The sequence below is a fragment of the Mesoplodon bidens genome (genome assembly GCF_964165515.1).
Source record: "Mesoplodon bidens genome assembly, chromosome: 3".
NCBI classification, from domain to species: Eukaryota; Metazoa; Chordata; class Mammalia; order Artiodactyla; family Ziphiidae; genus Mesoplodon; species Mesoplodon bidens.
Window position 1 is genome coordinate 32,562,321 of NC_138178.1, and position 23,045 is coordinate 32,585,365.

Sequence of the window (23,045 nt, forward strand, 5' to 3'; positions counted from 1 at the left end):
GCGAACCCCTTTGGCGGCTCCGGCCGCCGGGCTCCCTCCAGCGCACAGCCTCGGCTCGCTCACCCCCAGAGCTACAGCCGCGACCCGGGACCGAGCGGACGTCGCCTTCCCCGTGCTCTGGCTGGGCCCCCATCCCGCCCTCCCCGGCCGCAGCCTCCAGACAGGCAGCCTCTCGGCGCGTCCGCCGCGCCCCTCCCGGGCCCGCCCCCTCCGTCCCCCGGGTGCGCGCAGTCGCTGCCAGTGCGCCCTGCCTGCCAGCGCGCCCCGGGCGGGCGAAGATGAGGAAGCTGAGTCGAGCTCTCTGCCGCCCGCTTCCCGGCCCGCGCCGCTCACCGCCCGCAAGCCCGTGACGCGGCGGCGCCAGCCGAGACACAAAGACCACGGCTGGGGCCGCCCGGGGGCTGAGGCCACGTCCCGGGGCCGCTGCGAGCCCGAGCGCCATGCGAGCCGGTGCCGTCCGCCCGCTGCCCGGGAGGAGCCCGAGCGCCCGCCTTTGCCGCCGTGCGCCGGCCCCAGTCCCGGCTGCAGCCCGGTGGGAGCCGCGCAGGTGAAGGCAGAGCCCGACCCGGGGCGGCCGAGGCCACAGCCGCCCCAGCCCCCGGGGTGCGGCCGCTGGTGCGGACCCCGGGGTGTCCGAGAGGCGGCGGGGCCCGGCGGGTTCCGGAGTCTTCCCGAGCCGCGGCGTCTGAGGCCGGGCTGACCCCGGAGGGAAAGAAGTGGGAGCCCCGCTGGGCGGCGTGGGCCCGGCGCCGGGGGAGCCTCGGAGGTAACTTCGGAGAGCCCGGGACGGGCGGGGGGCGGGAGCGCACGTGTGCTTGAGTGTGCCGGTGCGAGGTGTGTACGCCGTGTGCCCGCGGCTCGCCGCACACGCGCGCGGGGTGTGAGGTCCGGGGCTGCGGGCGCACCTCCCCGCCTCCCCTCGGCCCCGGAGCACTGCGGGCCGCAGCGTTGCGGGCTGTGATGGGCAAGGTGTGTGTGCGGTGCTGGGATTGACCAAACCTGGTGGAGAGATCGGGGGTTCGTTAAGCGAGTCAACGGGAAAGGATCATGCAGTTTGGGGCAAGTTTTCATGGCAGAAAATTCCCTTGTAGAAAACGGTATCTTGAGGGTTAAATAGGCGAGCACTGTGTGCAAAAAGCCTGACACATCAGAGGCACAAAGTAAGACGGAAAGCTGGACGAACCCCAGCTGGACGGACCAGTGCCTCCAATTCTTAAATTGAGATTTCCAGTCACGTTGACGTGGAATGGGATCGTTGTTTTTCCCGAGGAGATAAGGATGTTCAACTTCACCTGCCAGAAACACAGAAGCCAGGCCTGGCGGATGAGGAGCGTGCACTCACACGCTGTCTACCTCGTGCATCTGCAGCATTCCCTACCTGTTCCGCCCTCCCTCTTTAAGCGAGTATTCCTCCGGGCTACCACATCCAGCCAGGGTAACCGTTTGCCTACTCTCTCAAGGGTGCCGGGAGCGTCTGGCGGCATTTGAGCAGCTTCACTGGAACAGCGCCCAATCCAGCATTGTTTTGCTGGAAGACTGTAGCCGTGTTAAACTGTTGTGTAAGGTGGTTGGGTTCACGCACACTTTTCAGTGGGAATTAAGTATCGTTTGCGAAAGACCTAAGCTGGGGGATCCAGAGTCTCTGCGATAAACAATAGAGATCCAAAAAAAAAAAAAAAAAACCAACCAAACAATAGAGATCTATCTTAGAGGCTTCTAGCCCATTTGTCTTGTGGAAGGAGAAGAGTCCATGCTGCCGCCCTCATGGCTGTGATTGGGAGCTTCACTGCCCCAGCTGGCTGCGATTTTATGCGTGGCATGAAGAGTTGCCAGGAGTGGTTTGGCAGCAGGGTATGGGGCCAGGTAGGCACCCCTTTCTCCAGCAAACAAGCTGTTGCCACCGCCTCCCCCAGATGGAGGAGTTGGGTAAATGACCCTTCCTTCCCATTTCTATGACCGCCAGCATCCCTGGAGTCTGCTCTGCAGGTAGAAGACAGCAGACAGCTGTGGCCACAGGATGTCTTTTGGAATGCGACCCTCGCAGCAGTATTTTGAGGACAGTTGAAATAACAGAAGGAGCTTCAAGAGAGTAGGGGGCCTGCTGCTGTAGGGAGAGTTGTACACCTCCCCTTTAGGGGCTTTCTTTCTGTGTATCAGAGTAAGGTAGAGCAGGAGAGAGAAGGGGGAGTCTGCGGAAAGAACACATTTAGAGATTTTCTTAGGTTCCTGGAACCTGGAAGGAAAACCTTAAATGTCTGGTAAATAGAGTCTGATTTTTATTGTGCGTGTCTGAGAGGTTTGTATAAATCTGAGTTATGTGCAAATAAATGGCCAGGGAAATAATAGATCAAACAGTTTATTTGCATTTCTGATGAGTTTGGTGAGGAAGTGTACAGCAGTTAATATTTGGAAGACAGACAAAGGTTTCTTTGTTGGTGATGTGTTCTTTTTGAATTTTACATATATAAAGTCCTTTTTTTTTTCTTTCCTGGCCAGTGCTAGAGGCAAAATTGATATGTCTTTCCAGCTTCCAAAGCTTTTGTAGCTATTAACCCTCTGATATTCCCTCCGAGACATTCAGTTGCCTCTGTGAGGTTAAGATGTCTGTCCTGTCTCTGCGCACTGCACACAGGACTGGTCTGGGGGTTTTCTCACTCAGGAGTCCCCGAATAAGCCCTTTCTCAAATCTTGACAAATGTGAAGCAGAAAACAGTGTTGCAGCTATGGCTTTGTGCTTGCGGGGCAGGGATTTGATAACCAAGAGAAGGAAGGGGAAGACCCTGCTCCCTGCTTCTGCCGAGTGGTGATGTGTGTTCTCAAAGTAGCCGGGAAAGGTTTCAGATTCCTCTGTGGCTATGTTGCTAAAGCCCACTGATTAGCTTTTCCCACTGACATTTGGAGCTTACCTGCAGACTTGGTGTAAATTGGAAAAAAAAAAAAAAAGAGGTGTATGGCGTTTAGAGACAGGCAGAGGCAGCTGGTGGCCAGCCTCAGGTATGCTTCTAACTTCACGGTATGACCTTGGTAAGTTACTTAACTTTTCTGCATGTTTATATAAAATGACAGAGCATCAGACTAGAACATTAGTTTTTTCCCCTCCTTCTCTCTCTCTAAGAGTAGAGCTCTTTAAGTTAAATCTTATATGAAAGTTAAGTATATGAAACAGATTAAAGATGAGGGAGGGACATGGCAGCCTGTTCATTCCCAAGGTAATGTCTGAAGCACCCTCTTGGAACCGCTTATGGCACCCCAGAACACAGTTAGAGAAGCCCTAGAAGCCTTCTCTCCAGAATGTGGCATATTCCCCCTTTGAGTGTTTGAAATGAAATACTGTGGTTGCCTAGTTCTGTGTTATTAAGGAGGATCTGGCAGCTGGTCCTCTTCGATGGCTAGCTAACCCCCTACAACGTGGACTCCAGAAAGATCCTGACGTCTTCAGCCCTAAAGCTCCTAAATAGAGCACAGTACCTGGCAGGTAAGTAGGTACTTAGTAAATGCTTGCTGCATGGATAAGAAAGTGAGGGAGTAAAGTTATTTTGACCGAACAGGGACTAATGGATGGAACGACTACAGTGTAAATCTTAGGAGGGCAGAGACTTTGATTGACTTGTTGCTGCCTAGCGAAGACAGATTTTGGCTCATTGCAAGAAAAACCTTTAAACTCGTTCAAGTTGGGAACCGATTGCTCTAAGAGGTCATCAGCACCATGCGTATGGTGGTTATTATTCTGCTAATAAAGAGTCTGACTGTCTTTCCTTCTGGGAACATGGAGGATGGCAGTTCCCTGGTCACACGGAATTAGATGTGGCCTTGTGCCTTGTTTGGCTGGGAGCTTTCAGAGTTAGCAGGTGCCTCACTTCTTTGTTCTCCCTTTTCCTCTGCTCCAGGACAGTCAGAGTCCCATGGGATTTCCCTGACGGTCCAGTGGTTAGAACTTGGAGCTTTCAAGCTGCTGTGGCCTTGGGTTCAATCCCTGGTCGGGGAACTAAGATCCCATAAGCTGCACTGGGGCTGCCCCTCAGCCTGGGTCCTAGACTGAAGGTGATGTGGATCAGAGCCCGTGGCTGACTCACCTTGGTCATGTCCGTGGATAAGAAAGAAACCACGGGTGTTTTAAGCCACTGGAATCTGGGGACAGTCTTGCTGCAGTATAACCTAGCCTATCCTGATGGGTGCAACATGTAAAGAGCTTAGGATAATGCTGGTTTGGGATCAGAACACATAGCATAGCAGTGTTATCCAGGAAGGCCAGAGGTTGCTGAGACAGGGCTTCCTGGGGATTAGAACCTTGGTGTGATTGAGGCACGTGGTTGTCATCTTTGCTGGTTGCAGAGTTCATTTGCTAATATACCCAGGCCCATCTTTTAGAGAAGGACCCATGATAACCAAAGGCCTGATGCATAAGACATAAAATGCTGGCTTAATAGGTTAGTGGGAAGAAAGTGAATCGTTAAGTGTGTTCACTGGTCAGGGAGAAATGCCCATTAGAAGCCAGATAATAAAAAGAAGCTGTTGGGCTTCCCTGGTGGCGCAGTGGTTGAGAGTCCGCCTGCCGATGCAGGGGACACGGGTTCGTGCCCCGGTCCGGGAAGATCCCACATGCCGCGGAGCGGCTGGGCCTGTGAGCCGTGGCCGCTGAGCCTGCGCGTCCGGAGCCTGTGCTCCGCAATGGGAGAAGCCACAACAGTGAGAGACCCCGCGTACCACAAAAAAAAAAAAAAAAAAAAAAAGAAGAAGAAGCTGTTTTGTGAGCTTGGAATGAAATGTAGGGGAGTTAGTGGAGTGAGCTGCAGGGCCAGTGTCATATGGCTGTGACATGCTGTTGTTTCCCTTTTTATCCAAGTTCGAGAACTACCTGCTGAATGCACTACATACATACACACAGACACCATTTAATGCCATCCCTAGTGCGTGATTTGTTGAGCATGATTACTGTATGATTCTTCTGGGGCTCTGGTGTCCCATGTTCTCAGCCAATGGGAGCTTTCCTGACAAGCTTTTCTACTGGCTTGGCCTGTGGGAACAGTGCCCTACAAAATCTCTCAGCCAGCGAGCCCCCCACCTCCTCTCCGCCGTGGAAGCCTTCCTCAGAAGCCCTTCCACCTGCTGTGCCCTTTCCTCCTGCCTTTCTCCTTGTGTCCTGGCGAGCAGTTTTGACTTCCGGTGGCTGATGTGCTTTGATTACCACACTGCGGCCTCTGTAATATCACTGGGATTTTGAGAAAGGAAAAATGTATGCAGGATGCTAAACATGCAAGCTTTATGGTTACTTACGGAGACTTCAGGTAAACAGCTGAGAAAACAAACCAAAAAAGATCAATAGGCCAGTAGGGATTGATGGGAGTCCTGTGGGTGTGAAGGGCTCTAGAACCTCCTGGAAGCCTGGAGGGTTGACCACAGTCGTGAGAAGGCCAGCCAAGAGACACGGGAATGGGGCCTGGAGTTGAGGTTGGAGAACGTGGAAGGCCGTTTGGCATTGTGGGTGCAGGATGGAGAGCAGGTGGTGAGTGGGTGGGTTGGGGGGGATGGGGATGGGTAGTGAGTGGGAGTGGGCACGGGTGTGGTGGGTAGTTGGCTCTGTGCACTCTCCCTATCTGTCCCGCTGCCACGGGTGCACTTCCTGCGCTGTGTTGAACATACCTCGTGCTGGTCTGCCTCTCCCACCGAACTGTGGGCCTCTGGAGGAGTGGGACAGTGTCTCAGTCCCCGTCTTGCCCCAGTGACCGGCACGGAACGGGCACAGGCTGGGCAGTGCAATAACGCTGTCCTGTAGAGGAAGGAATGAGCATCGTGTCGGATGATTCAGAGGCCCTCAGCAGGGGCGGGGGAGGCCTGGCTCTGTAGCTGCCGCATGATGAAAAAATGGAATGATTCAGTCCGGTAACCTCCGTCTGAGTCAACAGTACGGTGTGGCCACTGGAAAGATCCTTAGCTGAAAGATGGCTTCCGGAACGAGGAAGGGGACATCCATTATTTTCTGTACTTCAGTATAAAGAAGCTTAACTCCAGAAGCCCATGAGCCAATTGGAAATTATTTAAAGTACCAGAGTGCATCAATGCCAAGATGTGTCTAGTCCAGCATTCCCAGGCAACTGTCAGGGCAAGGACAGTACCAAAGCCTCTTGGGGATCTTTTATTGTATCGTATTTTTTAGATTACTTTTTATTGGGGTATAGTTGTTTTACAGTGTTGTGTTAGTTTCCAGTGTACAACAAAGTGAATCAGCTATCCGTATACACATATCCCTTCTTTTTTTGGACTTCCTTCCCATTTAGGTCACCACAGAGCACTGAGTAGAGTTCCCTGTGCTACACAGTAGGTCCTCATTAGTTATCTATTTTATACAAAGTATCAATAGTGTATATGTGTCAATCCCAATCTCCCAACTCATCCCCCGCCGCCGGGGGATCTTTATAAATGTAGATTTCAGGCCTATGCCTGACCTGCATGGGCAGAATGGCTGGGCTTGAGGCCCGGGCCCCTGTTTATCCCCCACGTTTACAAGTGCTGTTTGGAGTTGCCTGAGGAAGGGGAAGATCTGAGTCAGAGACCTCGTCCCCATCGAGAGGAAGGATACAGGGCGGTTGCAGCTAGGTCCTGAAGTGAATGGTTGGAGGACGCGGGACAGACCAGTTCCCTGTCTTGGGGCCGTGGTGCCCAGGCAGGCATGGGTCAGGGTTGCTGTGAGCTTGGAGAATGGGGAGAGGGATGTGACAATGTGGCCTTCCACGTGTCCAGGGTTTTAGGACGTATTTCAGGATTACACGGTACAAGAGAGCCCTGATCAACATCATGCATTATCATTATCCTCAGCTGCCAGTCAGTAGAGGGTTCCACCTGACAGGCTGGGCAAACCAGATCTTACTTGATCAGCTAGAGCAAAGCATTTGCCTTCTGAGAAGGACTGCAAACCTTCCAGCTATGTCTGCCCTAAATACAAGAAAGTGGAGAGGACAAGACTTCCTTCCCTGCCTGTGTGCACTGGTGGTCAGGGATTCAGGCCCTCCGTTAAAGAGGTACCCAGCCCCAAGATGGCCACATCCGAATCCCCAGAACCTGTGAATCTGTGACCTGACATGGCAAAAGAGACTTTGCAGGTGTGGTGAAGATCTGGAGCTGTGGGGATCATGCTGGGTGATTGAGGTGGCTCGAAGTAATCCCAAGAGTCTACCAGTGGGGAAGAGGAGACAGAAGAGTTAGCGATGGAGATGTGGGCACTGGAGAAGAGCTCAGAATGATGTAATTGCTGGCTTCGAAGCTGGAGGAAGGGGCCGTGGGGCAAAGGAAACTGGGCAGCCTCCTGGAGCTGGAAAATGCAAGCAAACAGATTCTCCCTTAGAGCCTCTGGAAGGAGTGCAGCCTTGCTGATACCTTGACTTAAAAGCCCATTTGGTCTTCTGACCTCCAGAACTCTAAGATGATACATCTGTGTGGTTTTAAGCCACTATATTTATGGTAATTTGTTACAGCAGCAATAGGAAATGAATACAGCACAACCTCTGAGATGATCAATATTTGCCGCCTAAGTGTTGGGAAGCCACAGAACTTTGCAGAACCAGAGGCGTAACTTTGACTTTTTCTGGTGGCAGTGGACATTCTGGGGAATCTGATCAGATCTTCACCTTGGTCAGTGTTTCTTGAATCCTAAAACTCTACCCTCTCTACAATGAACTCAACAGAGGCCAAAGGTTCCATCAACTGCAGTTTTGGAAACACAGTAATAAAAGTTCAACACTGTCCCCAAAGTGCAACTAGTCACTGAGACCACATAGCCATCCCAGTTATAAGATGGCCACACACAGGATCTAGAGTATGCATTTACATTTATAATGAAATGAAAACAAACAGTTAAATTAAGACAAATCATATAAAAATGGTATACCATTTTTCCCAAATGGCATATATAGGAAAATAGATGAAAGGAGGGTTGGAAAAACTTTCCTAAATGAGAAATGAACTAGAGGATTCTTATACTGTTAGGAAACATTTTGACTTCCCTCAAATGGTATCTGTCTGTACCTCTTCATCCCAACAGTCATCATCTGGTCCAGGGCCTCATCTCTTCCTGGGAAGTCAAAGGTCAGGAGGCAGGCTGACATAGGAATGATTTTAGGTGGATAGGGGGGAAGTTAAGGGTGCTCCCAGCTCTCAATATTTTTTCACTGTAAAATGGAACATGAGTGGTGCCTGAGCTATTTTTGGAGATGTTTTGATAAAGAACATGATCACCTTGGAGGTAAATATTATATCAGAGACAATAAACTAATAAATAGTGTTTATTTGCACATCATATTGTATAAAGTGCCTTCCTGGCCAACCAAACACGCCAGTCATGCTTCAGCCTCAGGACCTTTGCACTTGCTGTTCCTTCTGCCTGGGATGCTTGCTTTCCTCCTCATGTGGTTTGCTTGTGGTTTCCCAAATAGGTATTTGGGAACTTCATTCAGATGTAATCTTTCCCCTGAGGACTTCTCTGAACATCTTATTAAAAATTGCAGCCCCCACCCCTGGCCCATGCTTTCTAACCCCTCCTCTATTTTTCTCCATAGCATTTTCCACCGTCTAATATACTATTCATTTTACTTATCTATTTTGCTTATTATCTGTCTCCCCACTAGAATATAAGCTCATGAGGGTAGGTGGGTTTTTTTTCTTTTTTTTGGTCTTTTTGAATACCCAGCTGTATTTCTTTTATTTTTTATTTTTAAAATTTATTTTTTACTTCATTTCTTTTTTTTGGCTGCATTGGGTCTTAGTTGCAGCGTGTGGGCTCTTCATTGTGGTGCGTGGGCTCCAGAGCATGTGGTCTCTGTAGTTTGCGGCATGCAGGCTCTACTTGAGGCATGTGGGCTCAGTGGTTGTGGTGTGCAGGCTTAGTTGCCCTGTGGCATGTGGGATCTTAGTTCCCCGACCAGGGATCGAACCCACGTCCGCTGCATTGGAAGACAGATTCTTTACCACTGGACCACCAGGGAAGTCCCCCTGTTGTCTTTCCAGTAGTTAAAACCATGCCTGACACGTGCCAGTTACAAAATAAATATTTTTGAACGAATAAATGGGTGTCTCATTTGACCCTGTTAGTAATTCCAGGAGGCGGAATTGATATCTTACTTTTCTAGGTGAGAACACCAAAGATCAGAGATAATAATTTACTTCCCCAAGTTTCCATTGCTGGGGTTTGCCTGCAAATCTTTTCTTCTTTATTTTTTATTAGAAAATCACATATTCCGAACATTTAACTGATACAGACCTAAAACAAAGGGAAGGAAAAAGCACCGAGAGATAGTTTTTATTAACATTTTGGTATATAGGGTGTGCATATAGATAATTTTATATCATACTACAATATGCCATTTAGAAGCACACTTTTTTACTTAAGAATACATCATTAAAAATTAAACATGTCAATATGTATATCTGTGCAACATGGCTTATTAGTGGCTGCATGACATTTCACCATATTGGTGTACTTCAATTTTATATAACCAATTGTTAGCTACAAAGGTTATTGCTGATTTTTTCTTATTATAAGCAACATTATAGAGAATATTCGTAGCACTTTTTTTACACATATCTGATTATTTCCTTTAGATAAGTATGTACAGGTGTGGATTTGTTTTATTTAAAGGATGTGCATATTTCAAGTTTTATGCAGATTACTTCCTGTAACGATCACACAAATTTTTCTCTCTCCAACAGTGCTTGGGAGGGCCCACTTTCCCACATTCTCCCCAACAGTGGTATGAGTCTTCTTAACCAATACCAATTCAGCAGGCAAAAAATCCATAGCATTTTGGTGCTTCTTCACCTTAGAAAGACAATATCATTTTTATTTTCTTTAGATGTATAATGATGAGGCAGTCAAACAAACTGCTGTTTTAGTTTGCTTTCTTTGTTTATTAGGATGTTGCCCATTTTTTCCTTTGCCTTTCTTTCTTTGAATATTGACTCCTTGTCTTTGGGGTGGTTCATTCTTTCGTATTAATATTTAAAGTTTTTTATAAGATGCAAAAAGTTTCTGCATTCTTTTCTTTTTTCAATTTCTGTGATGTTTATTGACAAGGTAAGTCATTTTCATTTATCCAAGTTGACAAATCTTTTTCATCATGATTTCAACTTTTGGAATCTTGTGTGGAAAATCTTTCACAACTTCAGATGATTTAATCCTGTGTCAGATTTCCTTCTTTACATTTAATCTGTTATTTACTTTTGTATATGGCAAAGAATGAGAGCTAACTTAATTTTTTACCAACTGCTTAACTGTTTTTTCTAATAATACTTAACTATTAACTATTACTTAACTATTCAGTAACATGCTTTACTGAATAAAACATTATTTTCTCATTGACTTGAAATGCCACCTTCCTCATAGAATGAATCCTTAGCTACATTTAGGTATGCTTCTTGTCCTTTTATTCTGTTCCATTGATTTACCTGTCAAATTATACTTACAGGAGCTTTGTATAGTAGGCTTTAAAATTTGTCTATCCAAATAGATTGCCATTTGGACCCAGAATTCTTAACTAATTAAAATAAAGCAAATAACTATTTAGCGTTCCCTTTAACACATAGGCCTCTCACCATAAAAATGCAAAAGCAGCAAAACATAATCAACAACAAAAAACTGTCGTCAATTTTCTTAATAGTTACCTTTACAGTCTTATTTATAAAAATTTTCTTTTGGCTCTATTTTGACAGGTCTAAGTGGGAACTTGTTTATCTAGTTTTTAAAATTGATGTTCATTTTAAATTAGCACATATTTTTTAAAATGCAGAAAAGTACAGAAAATAACCTAAAAGATGTCCACATACCACAGAGATTAAATAGGTGTTAACATTTTGTCATTTTTGCTTCCGTGCTTTTTTTTTTTTTTAAAGAAAATACTATGTGGTAGTTCAAGTTCTACCTGCTCCTCCTTTTGTTTAATCGCCAGCTATTTACCCCACTGGAGAAGGAGGATTCTGTCCCTAGGGTTATGGGAATGGTTGCCTGACATCTGACTCTGGAAGATGAGACTGACAGAAGCTTGTTAATCACATAGACTCACAGTCTTGGGGGAGGACACAGCACATCACACAGGGCCACACCAGGGTTGAGTTGGGAGCAGAGTGAACAAGCAGGGTCTGTCAGGGGCAGGCTTCATAGTAACAAGAGGGTGAGGTGACCCCTGTTTCCTGTGGGAGGATGTGATTGGCTTGTTTGAATATCCCTGGTCTGGCAGGGTACCAAACCTGCTACCCAGGGATAAGTAGGAACCACCTGGTCCCTTTGATGAGGATGGTTATTTGGCCAGAGGGTCCTATCTGTGGGAGCAGAGTAGGGAGAGGAGCTTGTGGCTAGATCATTCGAGACCCTCCAGGTTTCACCAGATGTCAAGACAGCACATAATATTGGGCCTTAATTTTAGGCATTAAACCACATTTTTCCTTCCCCTTCTTTCTCTCCAAAGGAAACCACTCTGCCAGACATGGTATATGTCATTTCCATATAAGTTTTTGTACTTTCCTTTTTATATATACATCCCTAAACATTCTATTTTTTTTAAAAAATGATATCAATGATACACATCCATTTGCAACTTTCTTTTTCCATGCATTTTTATGTTTTTGAAGTTTATCCTTAAATTTATTTTAAATAAATGCATTCATATTAGCTGCTGTATATTATCAATTATTTGAATAACCCCAAGTTTATCTTTTCCTCCGCTGTACTATTTTACTATTAAAAAGTGTTTTAATAAACAGTTTTGCTTCCTTCTGAGCCCATGTGAATGGTTATCTCTGGTAACCATAGATAAACAACATAACCAGAGGTGGATTTGGATGGCAGTAGGATTTGTTTATCTTGAGCCTTATCCATATTGCCAAATTGCTTAATGTTTGCCAGACGCTAATATGTATAACATGAGATAGATACTATTATCATCCCCATTTTGCAGCTGAGAAAACTGAGACAGAGAGACTAATAACTTGCTCAAGTCACACAGCTGGTAACTGGAAGAGCTTGGATTTAAACTTGGGCAATTTAGCTCTGGAGTCATGACCTTTAACACTTACGCCATTCTGCCTGTAACAGATACCAACTATATTCCAATTTGGTTTTGACTGATACTATCTTACTCCATCTGCATCCTTTCATCCTTTCTGTGACAACATGTTTAGGTATGTCTGTTATAGGTAGCATTTGACTGCAATATTAAAAAAAAGTTTTTTAATCCAATTTGAGAGTCATAGTGTTTTAACCAGTAAATTTAGCCTATTTACATTTACTGTGTATGTTGTATTTGGAAATATTTCTGTCATCTTATTTGTAATTTTTACTTGTCCTAATGTGTCTTTGCTTCTTTATTTCCCACTTTCCTACCTTCTATTAATTGATTGAAGTTTATTTATTCCATGTTTTCTGTATACTGGTTCAGTAGTTTTACATTAAGTTCTACAATTTCTTCCTGTTCTATTAGTGGTTATGCATAAATTTTTTCTAATATACATTTTTTTTACTCAACATTAAATGTATTTAACATCCCTTTTCTCCTCTGGAGAATACAGGTAATACTTAGAGAGTTTTAACCCTGATCATTGCCCCTTCCATTTTACCTCTAAAATTAGTAATTGTTTTATACAGTTGATGTGTTTAGAATTAACTATATGTTTACCTCTTTCTTTTCTCTGGATTCACTTTCCTTCTCTCTGAAGGAGCTTCTTTAGTAGCTTTTACAATGAGGAGTGTGAGTGACAAACTGTCTGAAATTATAATTTTTTCTTTATTTCTGAATAATAGTTTATCTGGTAATAGAATTGTAAAACTATAAGTTATTTTTCCTTAGCACTTTAAGGATTTTATGCCTATGTCTTCTGATCTCTATTTTTATTCTTTAAAAATCTGTTTTCAGTTTTACCCTTTTCTAGGTAATTCACTCACCACCTTCCCGTTTTAAGGCTTTCTTTTTGCTTCTGGTATTCTTCAATTTCAGTATGATGTGTGTTGGTGTCTAAGGGTGGGTGAATTCCTTTTTGTATGCCTTATTTGGAGTGTATGTTGCACTTTGAAAATTCAAGTTTTTAATTCTGAAGCATTCCCTAGACATTATCCCTTTGATTATTGACTTTCCACCATTTGTTCTTATCTTTTCTGGAACTCCTGTTAGACATTTGTTAAAACTTCTCCTTTGCTCTATGCCTTTTAACCTCAATCTCATATTTTAAAAATCTTTTTATTTCTCTGCACTGCATACTGCTAAATTCCCTTATATATATCTTCCAGTTCACCAATTTTCTCTTCACTTATATCTAATATGTTATTTGATCTGTACATTGTGATTTTTATTTCAATGATTATTTTTAATTTCTAGAAGTACTGCTTCACTCTTTACCAGATGCATATGTTCATTTTTTCACATCTTTAATTTGGATTTCCAAAATGTTTAAATATCTTTACTTATTTAAAATATACTTATAGCTTTTTAAAGATTGTTTTCCATTTTGTGATGTTCTTGAAGTTCTAATCCTCCTGATTATTTTGTGTCTGCTGACTGTTACTCACTGTTGTGTATTTCCTCTTGTGTGTTGTAATTTTTAAAAATAGTATTCAACGTGAGCGTGGCTTCTTTTCTCTTTGGGGGACCCTTGATTGTTCAGAGCAGTTTTGCACTTGTTTTGCTTGTATCCAAGGATATCACCAACATAGAACCTATTTGCACATTAATTTCTTAACTCAAGAGACCTTAAACCATCCAGCAACATAAATTGAGCCCTAACGTATTTAAGGCATCAGCCCTGTTTTACATTCTAAGCCCTGTTTTACATTTAACCGAGAGCCCAGGCAGAAGTTGACAAGTTTCCTTGCTTCCTGTGCTCATAAGCAGATTTTCCCTCTATTTCATACTCTCACTTACAGTTAGAGAATAGTCCTTAAAGGGTCCCATCTTTCTGAAGACATCTTTCCCACTCACCATCTCATGGAGGGCCACTTCTATTCTCACTTAGTAGAAACCTCCTGCCCCAGCTCCCCCAGAGCAGCTCCATTACCAGCTCTGTGATTTTCAGTCCTTTCTGTTTCTGGCACCTGGACATTTACCTTGCTCTCTTGCAAGCTTAGCTGCACACATTAAGAAAAAAAATCATATTTTATCCAGCATTTCTAGGTGTTCATAATGGGAGGCTTGTCCCATTTTCTAAGCTTGCCTTCTTGCCAGATCTGGGAAATGCTTCATGTCTTGATATCTTAATCAAGGGCTTTGCACTAAGGTTGAGCTCTGTGGTGATACATCTTGTCAAAGAAGAGCAAAGCCCCCTTCCTAATTCTATGCTGCCCTCTTTAGCAGCTTTGTGGAGGAAAACTGCCATTAAGAGAGAAAGGGGTCTCCTTTCAGTTTGAAATGTATTATAGGTGACACAAGGGGAGGTAGAAATTCCCATCTATAAATTTTAGATTCCTAGAGGAATGCCTTCCTTTTGTAGTTTCATTGAGTCCAGAATTTCACTGAATCACAGTAGCATTCACCATCCTGGAAAAAAACAAAATCCAAAACAACAAACCAGGTCAGTATCTGGGCTGGAATTACACAAATCCTGCAGAGAAATGCTCTTTACTGTGCTTTTCATGAGTGTAAAGTGAGAACATTATGCCTACATTCCATTATTTCAGTGTTGGAAAGATCAGTATATCATGGCATATGGGAAAGCTTTAATAAGAACACTTCAGGGACTTCCCTGTTGGTGCTGTGGTTAAGAATCCGCCTGCCAATGCAGGGGACACAGGTTCGATCCCTGGTCCAGGAAGATCACACATGCTGTGGAACAACTAAGCCCGTGCGCCACAACTACTGAGCCTGCACCCTAGAGCCCGAGAGCCACAACTACTGAGCCCATGTGCCACAACTACTGAAGCCTGCTCGCCTAGAGCCCATGCTCTGCAACAAGAGAAGCCCCGCTCACCGCAGCTAGAGAAAGCCCACGCGCAGCAGCGAAGACCCAATGCAGCCAAAAATAAATAAATAAATAAATTTAATTAAATTAAAAATTAAAAAAAAGAAAGAACACTTCACAACCAAGTTTTGCTAATCCAGCTCAAGGTTGGTGTCATTTGTTCTCATCAGATTTTGGAGCTCTTGGCAGAAGGGAAGATGAAACCTTTAAGGGAGTTGGTGGAAATGAAATTCAGAGAGCTTGTCTTCTGTCCAAAGACTCATGCAGCAATCCTGCAAGTTATATCCCTAAATCGTGTCCTTTTCTTCTGCTCTGTTTTGATCAACATCCAATGTCAAGGCTTTGAGCAGATAAAAATGCAGAAGGTCATGAAAAGGTGGACATTCACTTTAGCCTCGTACACTGAACAGCTACATTTGTCATAGTTGGAGCATGACATGAGAAAGACACACAGTGTCATGAGGTAGTGGGAAAAAAATCTGGCATAAAAATCTGGCATCCATTTCCTGCCCTTCCCAAACCTACAGACCGCTGTGTGGTGGAAAGAGCCATGGATCTGGAGCTGGAAGAGCCTGGAGTGGTCCTCCTGGCTGTGTACGTGCAGGAGGCATTGCCGAGGAAGAGAATGTGGACCCCGGTCTGCGCACCCTGTGGGCGAGTGCCCCACCTGAGCCACAGGCTCGGCCCCTCCAGCACCTGCTCTGTTGGTGCTCCCAGCTCCCACTGCCCGCAGAACTGAGCCCAGACTCCCAGCCCAGATTCAGCACCCTGCCTTCTCTAAATGTCCCCTGCTTGCCCAGCTCCACAGTCAGACTCCGCCCCTCTCTACCTTCACGCCTCTGCCCTTTGCCCTGGAATCTGCCCTCTGTCTCCTTCCTCCAGACCATGAAACACCCTCTTCCTCCTCAGTCTTCGAGGCCTTTGCAGATGGCACCTCCTCTGCGAAGCTGGCCTTTCCCTGTGGCTGGGATTCTTCTCACTCCCTCCGGGTCCCCAGCTTCTTGTTTATGCTTCTCTGGCACCTGACATCCAGGACTGGCGTTTCTGCACAGACACTTGTGAAAATAGGCAAGGTGTCAGAAACCCTGCATCCTGCGGCCGAATCTGCCACTAACTCTCCATGTGGCTTTGAAAAATGATGGTCCTAGGCCCCGTTTTCCAGTTTGTAAAGGCGAGGGGCTTAGCCTGGGTGCTCACCATGGTCCCTTGCACAGTGCCATGTACATACTGTTGCTCAGATGGTTTGTGAAGCTCTGAAGGCCTGTAGAATCTTCAAGAAGACCCGAGGTAGTTGCCCGGGGTGGGCATCAGATAGGTGACAAGGGGGGCCCGGTCTTAGAGTGACGTGTGATAAGGGGGCTGAGAGGACACCCCTGTTTATTCTGAGTGGATAATTCCAACCTCTGGCCTTCAGAACTTCCTCATGAAATCAGTTTATGAACTTTCCTCTTATTTAAAAAAGATACGAATAAGGAACTCTGCACACAACTTGTTCTTCTCCTCTTGAGGTGTGATCCAGAGAGGCAGTAACTCACAGGTTTAATGCGGATCCCTGAAAGCATGTGATTGAGGACAGGGTTTTCTACAGTGGGAAACTAAAAGGTTTTTTTTCAAATAAATTTATTTATTTTATTTATTTATTTTTGGCTGCGTTGGTCTTCGTTGCTGCGTGCGGGCTTTCTCTAGTAGCGGTGAGCGGGGGCTACTCTTCGTTGTGGTGCGCGGGCTTCTCATTGCGGTGGCTTCTCTTGTTGTGGAGCACGGGCTCTAGGTGCGCGGGCTTCAGTAATTGTGGCATGCGGGCTCAGTAGTTGTGGCATGCGGGCTCAGTAGTTGTGGCACACGGGCTTAGCTGCTCCACAGCATGTGGGATCTTCCGGGACCAGCGCTCGAACCTGTGTCCCCTGCATTGGCATGTGGATTCTTAACCACTGCGCCACCAGGGAAGCCCCTAAAAGTCTTTGAAGAGATTGAAAATGTGAAAACGAGGGAGGCCAGAATGCTGCTTTAGGCACAGGTGTGTCTTGCTCTCTCTGTAGAATGGAGTCATTTCCCCAAAATGCTCACGTGGTCCTACTTCCTAACCTGCAGGAGGTGCTGTGAGGCATCAACCCACGGAAACTACTAGATTTCCCACGGCCACCGCTGTTCCATGAACGACTGCTGTCATTTGTGGAAGGGCTGTCATTGGGGGACACTTTACTAAGTGCTGTACATGAGGTTGTTAATTAATCCCATTGTTACAGGTGAGGAAAGTGAGGTTCGGGACTGTAGGTGACCTTCTGGAGGTCATGTAGCTAGTGATGAGAAGGGCTAGAATCTGTGTGCCCATCTTCTCAACCTTTAGGTTACACTGCCTCTTGCAAAACCCAGCCCCTTTACTTTCTCTTTTTTTTTTTTTAAGCTCAGTCAACATTTTACTCAGAAATTCGTTAAAGACTTGAAACCTTTTTAAAAATTAATTTTTATTGGAGTATAGTTGCTTTATAATACTGTGTTAGTTTCTACTATACAGCAAAGTGAATCAGCTACACGTATACATATATCCCCTCTTTTTTGGATTTCCTTCCCATTTAGGTCACCACAGAGCATTGAGTAGAGTTCCCTGTGCTATACAGCAGGTTCTCATTAGTTATCTATTTTATACACAGTGGTGTATATATGTCAGTCCCAATCTCCCAGTTCATTGCACCCCCCTTCCCCCCTTGGTAACCATAGGTTTGTTCTCTACATCTGTGTCTCTATTTCTGCTTTACAAATAAGCTGATCTGTATCATTTTTCTACATTCCACATATAAGTGATATTATACAATATTTGTTTTTCTTTTTCTGTCTTCACTCTGTATGACAATCTCTAGGTCCATCCACATCTCTGTAAATGGCACAATTTCATTCCTTTTAATGCCAGCCCCTTTACTTTCTAAATGGGGTTTCTCAATCCCTCAGTCTGAAACCCCACGCTTCAGAAATACCTGGGTGGCTTTAACAACTCCCGAGATTCTGGACTCCTCCCGGGAATTCTGATTTAATTGGTCGGTCTGGGGTTGGGGGGCCAGATCTCAATCTGTTTTAAACCATCTGAGGCAAGTCTTTCCTGTGTGAGAAACACTATTACCAAGGCGCGGACAGAGGCCCGCTGAGCACCGAAAAGGGAGCAACTGATTCCAACTGAGATCAGTGAGAGGTTGGGGGAAAGCAAGGCTGTTGGAGGCAGGCCCTGGAAGGGAAGCAGGGTTCCCGGGGTGTGGGCAGTGAGAGGGCACAGACCTCCCTGGGGGAAATGCAGAGTGGACATAGGAGATGCAGGCAGGGGAGGCCTGGGCTGTGAGGATTGATCTGGGCGGGCAGTTGGGGACCACTGGGGTCCTGATGAAGTCCTGATGGGTCTGAATTCCAGAAGCCCAGCTGCTCACGGGCTCCCCAGGCCGGACATCCTGCCCCTGGGTGTGCATGCACGTTACTCAGCAGGTGGCTCCCGAGTGTGAGCTGGGGTGGGACCCTGCCAGCCACCTCTCAGTGCCTTAACTGGCGGGGGGGGGGCATGTTCTCCTGCCCCGGGAGGGGCTGTGCAGCCCTGTGAGTGGTGCCTGCCGCCTCCAGGTGCATCCCGTGATTCAGTAGAGACTGGTCACTGCAGGCGGTGTGCTGGGGGTGGGCGTCCAAACGCCAGGGAGGTTGGCTCTGTGGATGCCTTGGCCTTTCCCCAGATGCACATCAGGCTGTGCTGGGAGCTTAAGAATATTCAAGCCCTGAGGGCTCGGCTGAGAGAGCCCAAAGAGAGAAGGGGTGTGGGTGAGAGAGGGTGTGTGCCTATCCACGTGGGTGTGGCAGTGAGGGCGTGTGTACGTGTGTGAACTGTGGCCGAGAGTTGTGTGTGTGGTTGTGGGTGTGAGGGTATAAGTGTGTGTGTGCGTGGGCGTCGCTGTGTGTACACACACATACACGTTCCACGGCAGGTTCACTCAGCCCCCAGAGCTTTCGGGCTGATGTTCCTTCCTTGCCCTTTTGTCACTGAGAAGAGAGCCTGCCTGGGCTTTGGCCTTCTCCAGATTCGGCTTCAGGTCCTCCTCGTCCGTGTAATCTGGCCTCATTTTCCTCATGCCTCCAGCAGAGGGTGCAGAGTGGTGGTGCCTCCCTCTCCAGGCTGTTGCGGAAATTTCCTGTAAAGCCCCGGTGCATTGTTTCATGTGTTTGTTGGCCATTTGTATGTCTTCTTTGGAGAAATGTCTATTTAGGTCTCTGCCCATTTTTGGATTGGGTTGTTTGTTTTTTTGATATTGAGCTGCATGAGCTGCTTGTGAATTTTGGAGATTAATCCTTTGTCAGTTGCTTCATTTGCAAATATTTTCTCCCATCCTGAGGGTTGTCTTTTCATCTTGTTTATACCCTGAGAAAACCGTAATTCAAAAAGAGTCATGTACCACAATATTCATTGCAATTCTATTTACAATAGCCAGGACATGGAAGCAACCTAAGTGTCCATCGACAGATGAATGGATAAAGAAGATGTGCCACATATATACAATGGAGTATTACTCAGCCATAAAAAGAAACGAAATTTAGTTATTTGTAGTGAGGTTGATGGACCTAGGGTCTGTCATACAGAGTGAAGTAAGTCAGAAAGGGAAAAACAAATACCGTATGCTAACACATATATATGGAATCTAAAAAACAAACCAAAAAATGATCATGAAGAACCTAGGGGCAAGACGGGAATAAAGACGCAGACCTACTAGAGAATGGGCTTGAGGACACGGGGAGGGGGAAGGGTAAGCTGGGACAAAGTGAGAGAGTGGCATGGACATATATACACTACCAAATGTAGAATAGATAGCTAGTGGGAAGCAGCCACATACATGGGAAGCAGTGACCTCTCCTCACAGGGAGATCAGCTCCGTGCTTTGTGACCAACTAGAGGGGTGGGATAGGGAGGGTGGGAGGGAGGGAGACGCAAGAGGGAAGAGATATGGGAACATAAGTATATGTATAACTGATTCACTTTGTTATACAGCAGAAACTAACACACCATTGTAAAGCAGTTATACTCCAATAAAGATAGTTAAAAAAAAAAAAAAGCCCCAGTACACAGGAGGTGGTCAGGCTGCACTGCCTGTCCCACTCAGCCTGCCCCCTCCACCAGCTCACATCGGTCACTGTGGCAATGCTTTTGCTCCTCCTGGCATGAGCCGGAGCCTGCTGCCCCTCCCACAGCATATGCTCATCACGGGCTGTGGTCTACTGGGGCCCTAGCCCAATGGCAGACCCCAGGCAACTCAAGTTCCCTCTCCTTTCCTCAGTTTCCTCATCTGTGAAAAGGGAGTGCTCTTTGCACACCACAGAGCTGTTTGTGTGGCCAGAAGAGGTAGCTGCCAGGGTCTGCGTGCTGCAGGCCAGATCCTGTTAACACTGTCACAGAGCCAAGAACTCTGCTTTTTCCTTTGAGCCTCCCTTTTGCTCCTTAGTCCTCTATGGCTTTCGTTGGCATATTGTGGGAAATCTACATGGAGTTTCTCTATGGTGATTAATCATCACACGCACACACACCAGGCATGTGGTCATGTGCCCATTTGCACAGGGGCACCTGCCTATCTTCCCGGCCATTCATAATCCCCTCAATTTCAGTCTTAATAGAAAATGACTGAGGTTTAGCAGATCACTTGTGTTTCCTTTATTCACTTCAGGAGACACTGGGCCTTGGTTTTCCGAGTTCTTTTTTGACCTGGGATTAATACAGTTTTAGCCACACAAAGTAGAACAGAAAGTTGAGACAGTCTTGCAGGAAAGTGGGGTCTTGGGTTTTTGCGGAGGCCCATGGGGTTGGGCTGCAAATCCAGCTCTGATGATTCTAGTTGCGCCTAGTTGCTGCTTTCAGTGCTCCGTGCCTGTTTCCTCATCTGTCGGAGAGTAATAGTGAAAGAATCCTCCTAAGATTGTTATAAGAATTCTAGAAAAGAGTATCTCCTAAAGTGCTTTGTGTCACCAAACTATGAAATATGGTGTGCGTGAGTGGTAGTTGCTCTTCCCTCAATTGCATTCATTTGTCCGCCACTCTGGTTTCTGTGCCTATTTATTTCCTTGCAGATCAAGCGTGGCAGGTTGTCCCCGCCTTTAACAAACCAGAACATCCTGACATGCAGGGCTTCTATACACGGATTGGGCGGCTGGGGCAGGGCAGGGAGAGCTGCGTGGGGAGATGTGGGTTCTCTGTGACTTGTTCTGGGCAGGAACAGAGCCTCTCGGGGCTTCACTGCCTTTTCCATACAAGAAAATCCAAACCACTGGTCTCTGCATGTCCCCGCAGACGTTCGTGGAGAGAGCTCACTAATGTGTATAGATACCCATTGGGAGCACTGCCCTCACGCTGGACAGAGACCCCATGGTCCAGAGCAGCTGAAATTTAACACACACACACCCCCCACACACACACAGACACTGTTTCCCTAGAAAATAGGCTGGCTGTGTGTGGGCTGAGTCAATTTTTTTTTTTTTTTTTTTTTTTTTTTTTTTGTGGTACGCGGGCCTCTCACTGCTGTGGCCTCTCCCATTGCAGAGCACAGGCTCCGGACGCGCAGGCTCAGCGGCCATGGCTCATGGCCCTAGCCGCTCCGCGGCATATGGGATCTTCCCGGACCGGGGCACGAACCCATGTCCCCTGCATCGGCAGGTGGACTCTTAACCACTGCGCCACCTGGGAAGCCCTGAATCAAATTTAAAATCAATAAGTCAATCATCAAAATGCCTTTTCTAAGCAAGGAGTGACTGGGTAGGGTACCGTGTGTGATTTGATGTTTCCTTGTAAATCTCAGAAACTGGGTCCATATTTATCCGTGAAGAGCTTTACTTTCTCTTAAGCTTTGTTAAGCTTTCGGTTTGATGTTTTTCACTTTTCCATCCAAGATATGTTAATGTAGAGTTTTCTTCCCATTTCAAAATAAGGTTAGTTATTGTTTGGTGATTACAAAATAATACGTGGTCATGGTAGGAATTTTGGAAAAGAAGGGAAATTATAAAGAAAATATTAGAGTTACCTGTAAAAAATAAGAACTGTGGTTGAATGGGAAGGGGCAAGTGGAACATTCTAGATCTTTGTAGGGGTTTTGCTTATAACACAGGCATGTACATTTGTCACAACTTCAGCAAATAGACTCAAGTTTTATGCACTTCATTGTATGTAAATCTTATGTCAAAAGAGAAACTGTAAACAATTATTGGACTTGGGTTAATTATATGCATGGTGAAATCTTTAGGGGGAGGTGTACCGATGTCTGCAATTTAGTTTGAAGTGCTTTAAAAAAAAGCAAGATGGCTTCATGAAGGGTAGATGGATAGATATGTGATAAAGTAAATATAGTAAAATGTTAATGGTGGAATACAGATGGTGGTTATATGAGTGTTCACTATAAAATTCTTTCAGGGCTTCCCTGGTGGCACAGTGGTTAAGAATCCACCTGTCAATGCAGGGACCACAATGCAGGGTTCGAGCCCTGGCCTGGGAAGATCCCACATGCCGCAGAGCAACTAAGCCCGTGTGCCACAACTACTGAGCCTGTGCTCTAGAGCCCACGAGCCACAACTACTGAAGCCCTTGCGCCTAGAGCCTGTGCTCCGCAACAGGAGAAGCCACCACAATGAGAAGCCCGCACACCACCACGAAGAGTAACCCCTGCTTGCCACAACTAGAGAAAGCCCGCGTGCAGCAGCAAAGACCCAACTCAACCAAAAAAAAAAATAATAATAAATTAATTAATTAAAAAAATTCTTTCAACTTTGCTGTATGTTTGAAAATTTGCATAATAAAATATTGAGAAACAAAGATGACTAATTCAGAAAGAAAATGCGTGTTTACAATCCAAAGGTAACCACCATTAACATTTTTTTTTTTTTTTTTTTTGCTGTACGCGGGCCTCTCACTGCTGTGGCCTCTCCCGTTGCGGAGCACAGGCTCCGGACACACAGGCTCCGCGGCCATGGCTCGCGGGCCCAGCCGCTCCGCGGCATGTGGGATCTTCCGGGATAGGGGCACGAACCCGTGTCCCCTGCATCGGCAGGCGGACTCTCAACCACTGCGCCACCAGGGAAGCCCCACCATTAACATTTGAGTGTATATTATTTTCTTT

The 23,045-nt window shown here is 46.0% G+C and overlaps 1 protein-coding gene across 1 annotated transcript in view; it reads left to right on the forward strand.

Annotated features, from left to right (window-relative positions):
• The first annotated feature begins 684 nt into the window (after positions 1-684).
• MINAR1 (membrane integral NOTCH2 associated receptor 1) overlaps positions 685-23,045 on the forward strand; it is a 36,536-nt gene continuing 14,175 nt past the window's right edge. The window contains exon 1 of the mRNA XM_081228649.1: positions 685-766. The gene's annotated coding sequence lies outside the window, so the exon portion shown is untranslated. The remainder of the gene's footprint in view (positions 767-23,045) is intronic.